Source organism: Triticum aestivum, chromosome 4A (assembly GCF_018294505.1).
Source record: "Triticum aestivum cultivar Chinese Spring chromosome 4A, IWGSC CS RefSeq v2.1, whole genome shotgun sequence".
In the NCBI taxonomy this organism is placed as follows: Eukaryota; Viridiplantae; Streptophyta; class Magnoliopsida; order Poales; family Poaceae; genus Triticum; species Triticum aestivum.
In genome coordinates, this window is record NC_057803.1 from 625,304,815 (window position 1) to 625,317,536 (window position 12,722).

A 12,722-nucleotide genomic window follows, 5' to 3' on the forward strand; every position below is an offset into this window, starting at 1 on the left:
AGCAACTGGCTTGCTGTTCTTCTTGAAGTTCCATTTCTTCTTTCCTTTGCCCTTTTTCTTGAAACTAGTGGTTTTGTTAACCATCAACACTTGATGCTTCTTTTTGATTTCTACCTCCGCAGCTTTCAGCATTGCGAAGAGCTCGGGAATAGTCTTGTTCATCCCTTGCATATTATAGTTCATCACGAAGCTCTTGTAGCTTGGTGGCAGTGATTGGAGAATTCTGTCAATGACGCAATCATCCGGAAGATTAACTCCCAATTGAATCAAGTGATTATTATACCCAGACATTTTGAGTATATGCTCACTGAAAGAACTGTTCTCCTCCATCTTGCAGCTATAGAACTTATTGGAGACTTCATATCTCTCAATTCGGGCATTTGCTTGAAATATTAACTTCAACTCCTGGAACATCTCATATGCTCCATGACGTTCAAAACGTCGTTGAAGTCCCGATTCTAAGCCGTAAAGCATGGCACACTGAACTATCGAGTAGTCATCAGCTTTGCTCTGCCAGACGTTCATAACATCTGGTGTTGCTCCAGCAGCAGGCCTGGCACCCAGCGGTGCTTCCAGGACGTAATTCTTCTGTGCAGCAATGAGGATAATCCTCAAGTTACGGACCCAGTCCGTGTAATTGCTACCATCATCTTTCAACTTTGCTTTCTCAAGGAACGCATTAAAATTCAACGGAACAACAGCACGAGCCATCTATCCACAATCAACATAAACAAGCAAGATACTATCAGGGACTAAGTTCATGATAAATTTTAAGTTCAATTAATCATATTACTAAAGAACTCCCACTTAGATAGACATCCCTCTAATCCTCTAAGTGATCACGTGATCCAAATCAACTAAACCATGTCCGATCATCACGTGAGATGGAGTAGTTTCATCGGTGAACATCATTATGTTGATCATATCTACTATATGATTCACGCTCGACCTTTCGGTCTCCGTGTTCCGAGGCCATATCTGTATATGCTAGGCTCGTCAAGTTTAACCTGAGTATTCTGCGTGCGCAACTGTTTTGCACCCGTTGTATTTGAACGTAGAGCCTATCACACCCGATCATCACGTGGTGTCTCAGCACGAAGAACTATCGCAATGGTGCATACTCAGGGAGAACACTTCTTGATAATTTAGTGAGAGATCATCTTATAATGCTACCGTCAATCAAAGCAAGATAAGATGCATAAAAAGATAAACATCACATGCAATCAATATAAGTGATATGATATGGCCATCATCATCTTGTGCCTGTGATCTCCATCTCCGAAGCACCGTCATGATCACCATCGTCACCGGCGCGACACCTTGATCTCCATCGTAGCATCGTTGTCGTCTCGCCAATCTTATGCTTCTACGACTACCACTACCGTTTAGTAATAAAGTAAAGCATTACATCGCGATTGCATTGCATACAATAAAGCGACAACCATATGGCTCCTGCCAGTTGCCGATAACTCGGTTACAAAACATGATCATCTCATACAATAAAATTCAGCATCATGCCTTGACCATATCACATCACAACATGCCCTGCAAAAACAAGTTAGACGTCCTCTACTTTGTTGTTGCATGTTTTACGTGGCTGCTATGGGCTTAAGTAAGAACCAATCTCACCTACGCATCAAAACCACAACGATAGTTTGTCAAATAGACTCCGTTTTAACCTTCGTAAGGACTGGGCGTAGCCATACTTGGTTCAACTAAAGTTGGAGAGACAGTCGCCCGCAAGCCATCTCTGTGCAAAGCACGTCGAGGGAACCGGTCTCGCGTAAGCGTGCGCGTAAGGTTGGTCCGGGTCGTCTCTTCCAACAATACCGCCGAACCAAAGTATGACATGCTGGTAGGCAGTATGACTTGTATCGTCCACAACTCACTTGTGTTCTACTCGTGCATATAACATCAACATAAATAACCTAGGCTCGGATGCCACTGTTGGGTTTCGTAGTAATTTCAAAAATTTTCCTACGCACACGCAAGATCATGTGATGCATAGCAACGAGGGGAGAGTATTGTCTACGTACCCTACGCAGACCGACTGCGGAAGCGATGACACGACGTAGAGGAAGTAGTCATACGTCTTCTCGATCCAACCGATCAAGCACCAAAACTACGGCACCTCCGAGTTCGAGCACACGTTCAGCTCGATGACGATCCCCGGACTCTGATCCAGCAAAGTGTTGGGGAAGAGTTCCGTCAGCACGACGGCGTGGTGACGATCTTGATGAACTACAACAGCAGGGCTTCACCTAAACTCCGCTACAGTATTATCGAGGAATATGGTGGCAGGGGGCACCGCACACGGCTAAGAAATAGATCACGTGGATCAACTTGTGTCAACTTGTGTGTCTTTGGGGTGCCTCTACCTCAGTATATAAAGGAGCCAAGGGGGGAGGGGGCGCCGGCCAAGAGAGAGAGGCGCAGGAGGAGTCCTACTCCTACCGGGAGTAGGACTCCCCCCCCCCAATCCTATTCCAACTAGGATTCCCAAGGGGGAAAGAGGAAGAGGGGTGGCCGGCCACCTCTCCTAGTCCAAACATAGGCTTCCAATATATCAATCTTTACGTCTCGACCATTTCGAGACTCCTCGTCATGTCCGTGATCACATCCGGGACTCCGAACAACCTTCGGTACATCAAAATGCATAAACTCATAATATAACTGTCATCGTAACCTTAAGCGTGCGGACCCTACGGGTTCGAGAACAATGTAGACATGACCGAGACACGTCTCTGGTCAATAACCAATAGCGGGACCTGGATGCCCATATTGGCTCCTACATATTCTACGAAGATCTTTATCGGTCAGACCGCATAACAACATACGTTGTTCCCTTTGTCATCGGTATGTTACTTGCCCGAGATTCGATCGTCGGTATCCAATACCTAGTTCAATCTCGTTACTGGCAAGTCTCTTTACTCGTTCCGTAATACATCATCTCACAACTAACGTATTAGTTGTAATGCTTGCAAGGCTTATGTGATGTGTATTACCGAGAGGGCCCAGAGATACCTCTCCGACAATCGGAGTGACAAATCCTAATCTCGAAATACGCCAACCCAACATCGACCATTGGAGACACCTATAGTACTCCTTTATAATCACCCAGTTACGTTGTGACGTTTGGTAGTACCCAAAGTGTTCCTCCGGTAAACGGGAGTTGCATAATCTCATAGTCATAGGAACATGTATAAGTCATGAAGAAAGCAATAGCAACATACTAAACGATCGGGTGCTAAGCTAATGGAATGGGTCATGTCAATCAGATCATTCTACTAATGATGTGACCTCGTTAATCAAATAACAACTCATTGTTCATGGTTAGGAAACATAACCATCTTTGATTAATGAGCTAGTCAAGTAGAGGCATACTAGTGACACTTTGTTTGTCTATGTATTCACACATGTATTATGTTTTCGGTAAATACAATTCTAGCATGAATAATAAACATTTATCATGATTATAAGGAAATAAACAATAACTTTATTATTGCCTCTAGGGCATATTTCCTTCAGGATCGTATCCGATGCCTATGGGAGTTATTTCTGTCTTATTTTTTTCAGATTATGTTATCAATTTTATATATTTTGGCTGTGTTGTCTTTTTTCAGGAACTTTCTGGTGATGAAGGATCCTTTGACAAAGCTCTTTTCAAGTTTTATGTTAATCAAGTTTGTTTCCTTTTTTCCTTTTTCTTGTGCTTGTTGATTATGTTGTTGGTTATTTTTCTCTCGTTGAGATGACTTTTGGCTTTATGTTTTTTCAGAAGTAAAATCATTGAAGAGGAAGTGTGCTTCGTCCTCCTCCTTTTGCCATGATGCTCTCATTCAGTTTTAGTTTGTTCATCTTATTATTTCTGTTTTGGGTGCATTATTCTTGTGATGTGGTAGTGCTTTTATGATCTAATTTTTGTTTTCTGATTTTTCTCACTTCTTCATCTCTGTTTCCTTTCGCTTGTTGTAGAGGCAGAAACGATCTACTGATTACCCTACTTGTTCGACCTTCACCAGATATTCTGAAAAGTTTTTCTCTGGGGTAGTTGATGGCATGTGTCCTAGGTATAAGCATGTCATCCAGACTTATTGTTCTCGTCATGCTCCCAATCTGCATTTTTGGAATAGAAATGTCAGTAATAGTACAATTAGCAGTTGTATTTTAACAGTGTAAATACAGTAGGTTTGTTCCGGTGTAAGTTGATGCATTCTTACATTGATACATTGAAATATCTATGGAATTTTCACTGTAATTTCTATGCAATTTGCACTGGGAATCTCTGTTGCAAAAGGCAGTGCCTAGGAGGCCTAGGCGCTAGGCGATGGCCAAACGCCTTGCCTAGGGCATAAATGGTAGTCTAGGCAGTGCATGCAACAAATTGTTTAGCCAAGCGAGAAATCATGCCATACTGCACTGAAATGCCAAACACCACATATTCAAATGGTAGTAGCTGGTAGTTAACTTATTTATCTGCCCTAAATTAACATCAGTACACATATAATAACCACAAATACACACTAATAGTAGAATCTATATTACCGCCTAGGCTGCGCCTAGGACGCTTAAGCACCACCTAGGCACTAGGGGAAGGCCAACCGCCTCGCTTACGCCTACCGCTTTTTCCAACATTGCTGGGAATTACTATGTACTTACTAGGGGATTTGCACTGTAATTCTTCGTCTATTGCGGTGCATTTTCTTAGCCAGTTTCAGTGTAATTTATACAGCTATCAATGTCACAGTGTCATTTATACAAACTATCATTTGCACTGCAATTCTTGGTGTGCTACTGTTCTTTTCAGTGTCATTCAGGCACAATGTGTTCTTGCAGTGTAACTTATACAACTATCGAAGTTCTGTCTACTGCTAGTGATGAATTATTTCCAGAGTATCTAGTTTTTGTCTACTGATTGTTTCTTAACCTGTATCTAGTTTCTCTGACGCATTTGTTTTGCAGATATTCCCTGTAAGAGAGGTGAAGCAGGTGAAGAATTCAAGTACTAGGTGTAGCAGTAGATTTTGTTCCTGACCTGTTGATTTTCCTGAGATTTCCCCAATTGTCTGGCTTTTGTTCTTCCTTCTTGCTCGTCTCCAGGTACACCGTCCTCTCCATGTTCACCCCTCTGTCCCATGGCTGTCTGCCTGATCTGATTCTGGTCTGCTCTTTGTTCTTCGCCCCACCTTTCTTCCATGGTCGTCCGCCTGATTTGTTTCTTTCTTTATGGTGTATGTTAGGTGAGATCCTTGCTGTTATGTAGGAGGATTTGGAGATTTCCCAAGAGCTTGCCTTTTCCGTGGGTAGCAAATTGATGGCGAGCGTTAGCTGTGGATCCACGGAGGTCTGTGGCCAGTTGTTAGTGGTGGTCGAGCAAGGTTTTGTGGTGGTGCCGGTTTAGTTGAAACCGGATCAGGGTTTCGCCCAACCCGTTTTTCCCGAAATAAGAAAATATACGGTGGCCCGTGGGGGGGGGGGGTTCGGGACAAACATGTATCATCTGTTCATTGATTGGGAAATTTGAATGTTGTTGAATTGGAAAACAGTCAAATATCAAATAAACAGTCCCAAAAGGATTCACGTTGCATGCGACGGCAAGGTGGTGGTGGACCACATCAAGCAGCGGAGTTTAGCTAGTTATGGAGCCATCATGCACAAAATTATACGCTACAATAGTTCTTTTACTTCATGCAGTTTTGTCAATGAGTTTAGGAGCTCCAACTTTGAAGCTCACAATTTAGCGAAGTACGCTTTAAATTTAAGGGTGGGCCGTGTCATGTTTGGTTAGGACATCAGGGTGTACTCAGTTTCATCCCTGTAAACATTGTGACGATTTAAATAAAACTTCGTGAGATTGTCTAAAAAAAGATGAATATCAAAACATCCAAAAAGAAAATCAATGACTGCGGATTGATTAAAAAACATAGGGACTTTTGTGCAAGTATTGGTGACCGACTTTCATAGGAAACAGAAAGTTTGTTATTACGGTATATAATTAGTACTCCCTCTGTTCACTTTTGTAAGTCATTTCAGACAGTTTAAAATGGGTTGTTTTGTACATTGTTTGAAATGTCTTCAAGGTCTTATAAAAGTGAACAGAGGAAGTAATTAACTTTACCCCGGAAAATATAGTAGTAATTAACTTTGGTGGCAATACGATTCGTGCCCGAAGTTTGTTACGACTCGTTTGCTACTTGATCGAAATCGGTAGAGGTAGCGTCCGTCAACGTTGTCGGCGCGGATGGCCACCGCCGAACAGGAAACGAAGCCCGCACGCACAGGCGTCGCAGCCAGGGCTTCGCAGCGGTGCTGGTTGTCCACTCTCCCGGACGATCTCCTCGTCGCCATCTACAGCTTGATCGCCTCCCCACGCGGCCATGCACGCTTCGCCGCCGTTTGCCGGTCGTGGCGGACGGCAGCGCGCGGGGCACCACCCGTCCCGGCGCTCCCATGGCTGCTCTTGTCACGACAAGATGGTAGCATGATAGAGCGTCTCCACTGTCCCGAGGACGGCACCGTCGTGGACTTACCAAGCAAGCCCGTTGGCGTGGGCGTGGGGGCGAGGACGTGTGTCGGTGTCAAAACCGGCGGATCTCGGGTAGGGGGTCCCGAACTGTGCGTCTAGGCGGATGGTAACAGGAGACAAGGGACACAATGTTTTACCCAGGTTCGGGCCCTCTTGATGGAGGTAAAACCCTATGACCTGCTCGATTAATATTGATGATATGGGTAGTACAAGAGTAGATGTACCACGAGATCAAGGAGGCTAAACCCTAGAAGCTAGCCTATGGTATGATTGTTGTATATATTGTATATCTATCGACTAGCCTGGCCTCGGTTTATATAATGCACTGGAGGCCTGGAATAACAAGAGTCCTAACCGAATACGCCGGTGGGGAGAAGTCCTTGTCTTGATCACCAAGTCTTGTGGAATCTTCCTTGTATGCGGTAGTCGTCCGAACTGGCCCATGAGTATACGGCCACGGGGGTCCTCGGCCCAATCTAATAGATCGGGAGACGACGTGGTGAGTACCCCCTAGTACAGGACACCGTCAACGTGGCTGGCGGGCGGGCACGACGACGGCTGGGTCGTCTCGTCTACGATGGGCTCATTCAGGGTGGCGAACCTCTTCTCCGACGCCGAGGTGATGCTGTCTGAGAAACAGGAGAGGGTCATCTGTGAGGGCTGTCGTGATGGCCCCCGCAAGGTCTATGCCTTGAAAATTGTATTCTCAGAGCCGCCAACCTCAGATAGTTGTATCATGGCCGCCATGACACTTAAATGTGGGGTCGCGCTATGTAGAGTTGGTTGTGCAGATGGTGGGTGGACAGTGCAAGGTTGCCCTAGGGAAAGCCTTGTCGACATTGCCTTCTGTAATGGCGAGCTCTATGGCCTACACTATGGACGGGCACCCGTCAAGTTCGACATTGGCGTGAACGAGGACGGTGCACCAATGATCATTGGAGAGCATCGGTTAGCCATGCATAGGGTCAACCGCAGCAATCATAAGGACCACTACATGGATTACGACGGTTACATCTTCGATCTGCAGGGCAAGCTTGCGATGGCAGCAATTTATAGGTGGTTGCCAAACCACAAGCCTTTCTCCAAGGTGTTCAAGCTTGTTGACATCTGCATCGACGGATCGGAGGCACATTGCAAGCATAAGTGGCTGGAGGTGACAAGCTTGGGTGAGCACGCCTTGTTTTTGGGCTACCAATTCTCCAAGGCGATTCACGTGCCAACAAACATGCAGGGAGGGGTGGAGAGAAATTGCATCTACTACTCAAACCATTGTCGTCTAGGTCCAAATGACGTCATCCCTAGCGACAAGGTATTCTTGACAATCTCAAATGACATCCCTGACCAGATGTACTACAAGGAAGACGACACCACTGGTGGAAAAAGGGCCTTTGGTCGCGGTTCGCAACTGCCATTAGTCGCGGTTGCGCAACCGCGACCGTACGGGCGCGACTAAAGGCCCCCCCCTTTAGTCGCGGTTGCTTAAGAACCGCGACTAAAGGCCCGTCCACGTGGGCGCCAGGTGGCCGTCGGGGCGGAGGACCTTTAGTCGCGGTTCTTCTGGCCAACCGCGACTAAAGGCCGCCGCAGGTTTAGGGTTTTAGCCCCCCCCCCCCCCTTAAACCTGTTTTCTGTTTAATTTGTATTGTTTTATTTCTTTTGTGCTTTATTTTAATTTTGAAGGAGTTTCATATATTCTACGGTACTACATACATGCATATGAATGTACAATTTCAAATAAATTTGAAATTAGAACCAAAAAGAATTCAAGAGGAATATACAATATATATTCAATATCATCGGATGACCATATACAATTTTGAACAAGTTTCCATACATGATTTAATGCATATAAAGTTCTACGTCCTCGTAATAGTGTTCTCCTTTAGGATGGAGGACTTCCCTGCTGAACCATCCAGCTAGTTCCTCTTGAAGTGGTCGGAAGCGAGCTTCTGGACTAAGCATCCACCGGAGGTTATTCCTCTGAGCATTGGTATCACTCGGAACCCGCTCAGAGGTGTATCTCCGGATCATCTCACAGACATAGTATCCACATAGATTGGTCTCCGGTGGCTGAATATCCCCAGCATTCTTAGCCTTTAACATTTTGAATTCTAGCTCTTTTTTGAATTCACCGACCTTTGTATCTACGAACCGTCTCCAAACCCTACGAGGCAAAGAAAATTAAATGAACAAGAGAGTTATTAATTAGTTACTTGATATTAGGAAATGAACGAAATAGGCCGATCGATATAGAGCGCAAATGAATGAAAATAATTACTTCTGCAGCATTCTTCTCATGCCGCCCCAAAGCTTTGGATCCATATTCACAGAGTCGTGGACGAGACATTCTGAGGTGTTAACTTTAATTACTAGCAGAATCCAGTGTAACCTGCGGACACGATACATGCACAGTACGTCATGCATAACTCATCGATTAGCCGACCACATACCATGCATGGAGTAAACAAAAGAGAATGTGCTCAAGACAGAAACACTCACTCAAAATGGTAAGGAAATAGAATATCACTTTTGAGTTCCTGCTTTGTAAGAAACTGCCACAGGTCTGCCTCCACATCGGCGGGGTAACGCTCCAACACATGTCCATTAACGATGTGTGGGTCAATGAACCCAACATCATGGATGTTCCTTACTCTGCATTCCTTAATCTTCATTCTGCATGTATAATAGCGGACACAACAATATAGTTAGGACATATATATAGTGCAGGCAATATGAACGAGATGGGGTAGAAATTAATAAATCACTTACAGAACGTAGCAACTGATGATAGATTTATCGAGCTCGCGCAGATTGAAAAGCTGGAACAATTCACTCAGTTCAATTTGTACATAGTAATGTTTGAAGTGATGCTCATGTCTAACTTCTGCATAAATATATTCTTTGGCGTTTTTATTTTTTATGTAACCCTTGTACCATTTCAGCAGACCTTTCATTTGTGGAGGTAGATCCTTTTCCTGCGCAGGCTCGACGAGAGGCCCATTCTTGACATATGTAATTACTACCTCCTTCACTGGCGCCTCATCAAGGCCTAACAGTTCACGAAGAGTAATACCTAAGTTGGCCGCTTGTTCTCTGGCACTCGTTACAGTCAATCCCTGTGCTGCCGCAGCTTGTATGATCTCGGGGGCATCCGGACAGAAGGCTTCCACTATAAGCGGGGCAATCGATTGTTTACTTTGTTCCCCGAGCTGGGCAACTTGTTTCCCGCTTTTTTTTACTTTCGGCCTTCTCCCGCTCTTTGTTCTCCTTGAACATGAGTGCCTGCCTGCGAAGTTCACGTGCATAGTCGTTAGGCAGATTCTTCGCGGCTTGGGACGGTGTGCTCAAAAATGACTTAGCCCACTTCTTTTGCTCATCAGAAAATACTGGCTTGGGCTCGGGCTCTCTTTTCTTCTTGCAGTCCGCCTTCCATTTCTCCAAATCAGCAGCCGCGGCCGCGTCGACTTCCTCGGCACTACGTTCCCAAGGCCTTGTGGGGAGAGGCTTCAGTGATGGCTCCGGTACCTTTGTGGTCTTAGGTACATAAGGGTCCGGGTTAATAATCCAGGACTGCTTCTGCTTCTTTGCCGGAGGTGGATTGGGGGGCGGCGTCTGATCACCCGCCGGACGAGGACTGGGGGGCGGCGGCTGATCACCCGCCGGACGTTGTGGACTGGGGGGCGGCGTCGGCTGACGTGACGGAGGTGTAGGTGAACCGCCACCACCACCACCACCACCACCACCACCACCGCCACCGCCACCACCACCATCGTAGGGGGGTGGACTTGTTGTCCTTGGCGCCTCGCCTGGAAACTTGATAAACTTCTTTTGCCATAGAATGAAATGGCGCTTGACATCTCCAAGTCTTTTCTCCCCTTCAGGTGTAGCAATGTCAATCTCCAGGTCCTCAAACCCTTGGACTATGTCCTCCACCGTGACACGAGCATAGCCATCTTGAATGGGGTTGTTGTGGTGGAGTGCTCCAGGTAAACATGGTAAAGCACTGCCGATGGCTACCTTCATGGACATGTTCCCGATAGGATAATACAGATGACATTCTTTCATCTCCTTTATATCGTCCACGGGGTAGCGAGGAGGCTCCGGTGAAGTAATTTCGACCACCAGAGGCTCCGGTGCAGTAATTTGGACCACCAGAGGCTCCGGTGCAGTAATTTCGATCGTCGGTGCATCTGCACCAGCCGGTGGGGCCTCCGTGGAAGCCACACTGCTTCTCCGCTGCTGGCTTCTGAGATCCGCTGGATGATCTTCATGCTGCACCCGAGTTGCATCTCTTTCGGCTACTAGTACACTCATGGTTTTCTTCATCACATCCATTTCCGATGCCAACCGCGCCACAACATCTGCTTCCCGATCCATCTTTCTCTTACGGCTTCTGTAACCGTACGGGTCATCGTTTTGGGGGAACCCTATTTTCCACGGAATGTGCCCCATGCCTCGTACACGTCCTCCGTGTTCAGGATTCCCGAGGGCTTTTGTCAGCGCGTCGTTCTCTCTGTTGAACTTGATCTTCCCCTGTTGAGCATCCCTCATTGCGTTAATAAGGGCTTGGGTGGGTTTAATTAATTTGCCCCGGTAAACACACTCCCCTGTCTCCGGGTTCAGCGTTCCCCCATGCCCGTACCACCAGCTTTTGGCCCTTGGGTCCCATCCCTCCGTACCTGGACGGATTCCTCGCGCCCTCAGCTCGTTCTCCATCTTCTCCCACCTAGGCTCCCAAAGGCGATACCCTCCTGGCCCCATAACATGATTGTACTCCTTCTTAGCCGCATTTTCCTTATTTTTTTCGATATTTGAATGAACTGCTCCGATTTCTTTTGCTTCACAAATTCTGGCCAATCATGTTTCAGTTTCTCATATTGTCCTTTGAAATCCGGAGTCTTGTTCTGCTTGACAAAGTCATGGGCTAGATTTTGCTTGAATTTCCGGAATGCGTCGGCCATCTTATGAAGAGCGAATTGTTTGACTAGCCTCCTCCTCTCCTTATTTTCCTCAATCTTGTTACCCTCCTCATCGAATTTGTTGTATTCCGGAGGTAGAACGAAATGTTCCATAAGCTTCTTGAAGCAATCTTTTTTTGTTCTCTTATCGACAAAAGTGAAACCATCAATTCGTGCCTTCTTTGGCTCATTCCGTATAAACAAATTGTCCGAACAGAGCTTGGAGTAGACTGGCTAGGGTTTGGCCAGGGATGCGGATGGAGACGAATATATGTGGGGTCGGGATGGCCCATGTGCAGGGCGGGGGGTGCTGGCCACATTCTTTTTTCTTTTCTTTTTCATTTCATTTCATTTTTTCTTTTCCTGTTTTTATCCTTTTCATCTTTAAAACAATTCAGTATATCAAAATATAGCAATGAAAAAAGATATTTCAGAAATCATAAAATGTATGTGAATTCAAAAAAATGAATCATAAAATGTTCATGGATACAAAAACATTGTGATTTTGCAAAAAAAAAGGTTTTCAAAAAATATTGATGATTTTGTGGAAAAAACAGGAATAAAAACATATTGTGTATTCAAAAAATGTTTAGGGATTTCAGAATAGTTCACGTATTTAATTTTTTCACTGATTCATGACATATTCGTGAATTTAAAAATTATTCGTGTATTTCAAAAAATTGATTTTATTAGACACAAAAAATTCTTTCACGTATTTTCACGTATTTAATTTTAAAAATTCTTTCTTTTTTTCTTCTTCCTTTTTTTCTTCTTTCTTTTTTTCTTCTGTTGTTTTCTTCCTTTTTCTTTTTTTCTTCCTTTTTCCTTTTTTCTTCCTTTTTCTTGTTTTCTTCTGTTTTTCTTTTGTTTTCTTCTTCCTTCTTTCTTCTTCTTCCTTTTTCCTTTTTCTTTCTTCTTCTTCTTCCTTTTTCTTCTTCCTTCTTCTTCTTCTGCCGGCGCGCGGAGGACGGCAGGCAGGGCCAGCGGGCGGCGGGCGGCAGGGCGGCGGGCGGCGGGCGGCGGGCGGCGGGCAAGGGCAGGGCACGGGCGGAGGCGGCGCTCACTGGGGACGGGGGCGGCGGCGCGCAGGGCTTCGGCGTCGGCGTCGGCGTCGGGGCAGGGCTTCGGCGTCGGCGTCGGGGCAGGGCTTCGGCGTCGGTGTCGGCCGGGGCAGCGCTTCGGCGTCGAGAGAGAGGAGAATGGGAAGTGGCAAAACTGCTAAGTGCAGTATTTATAGA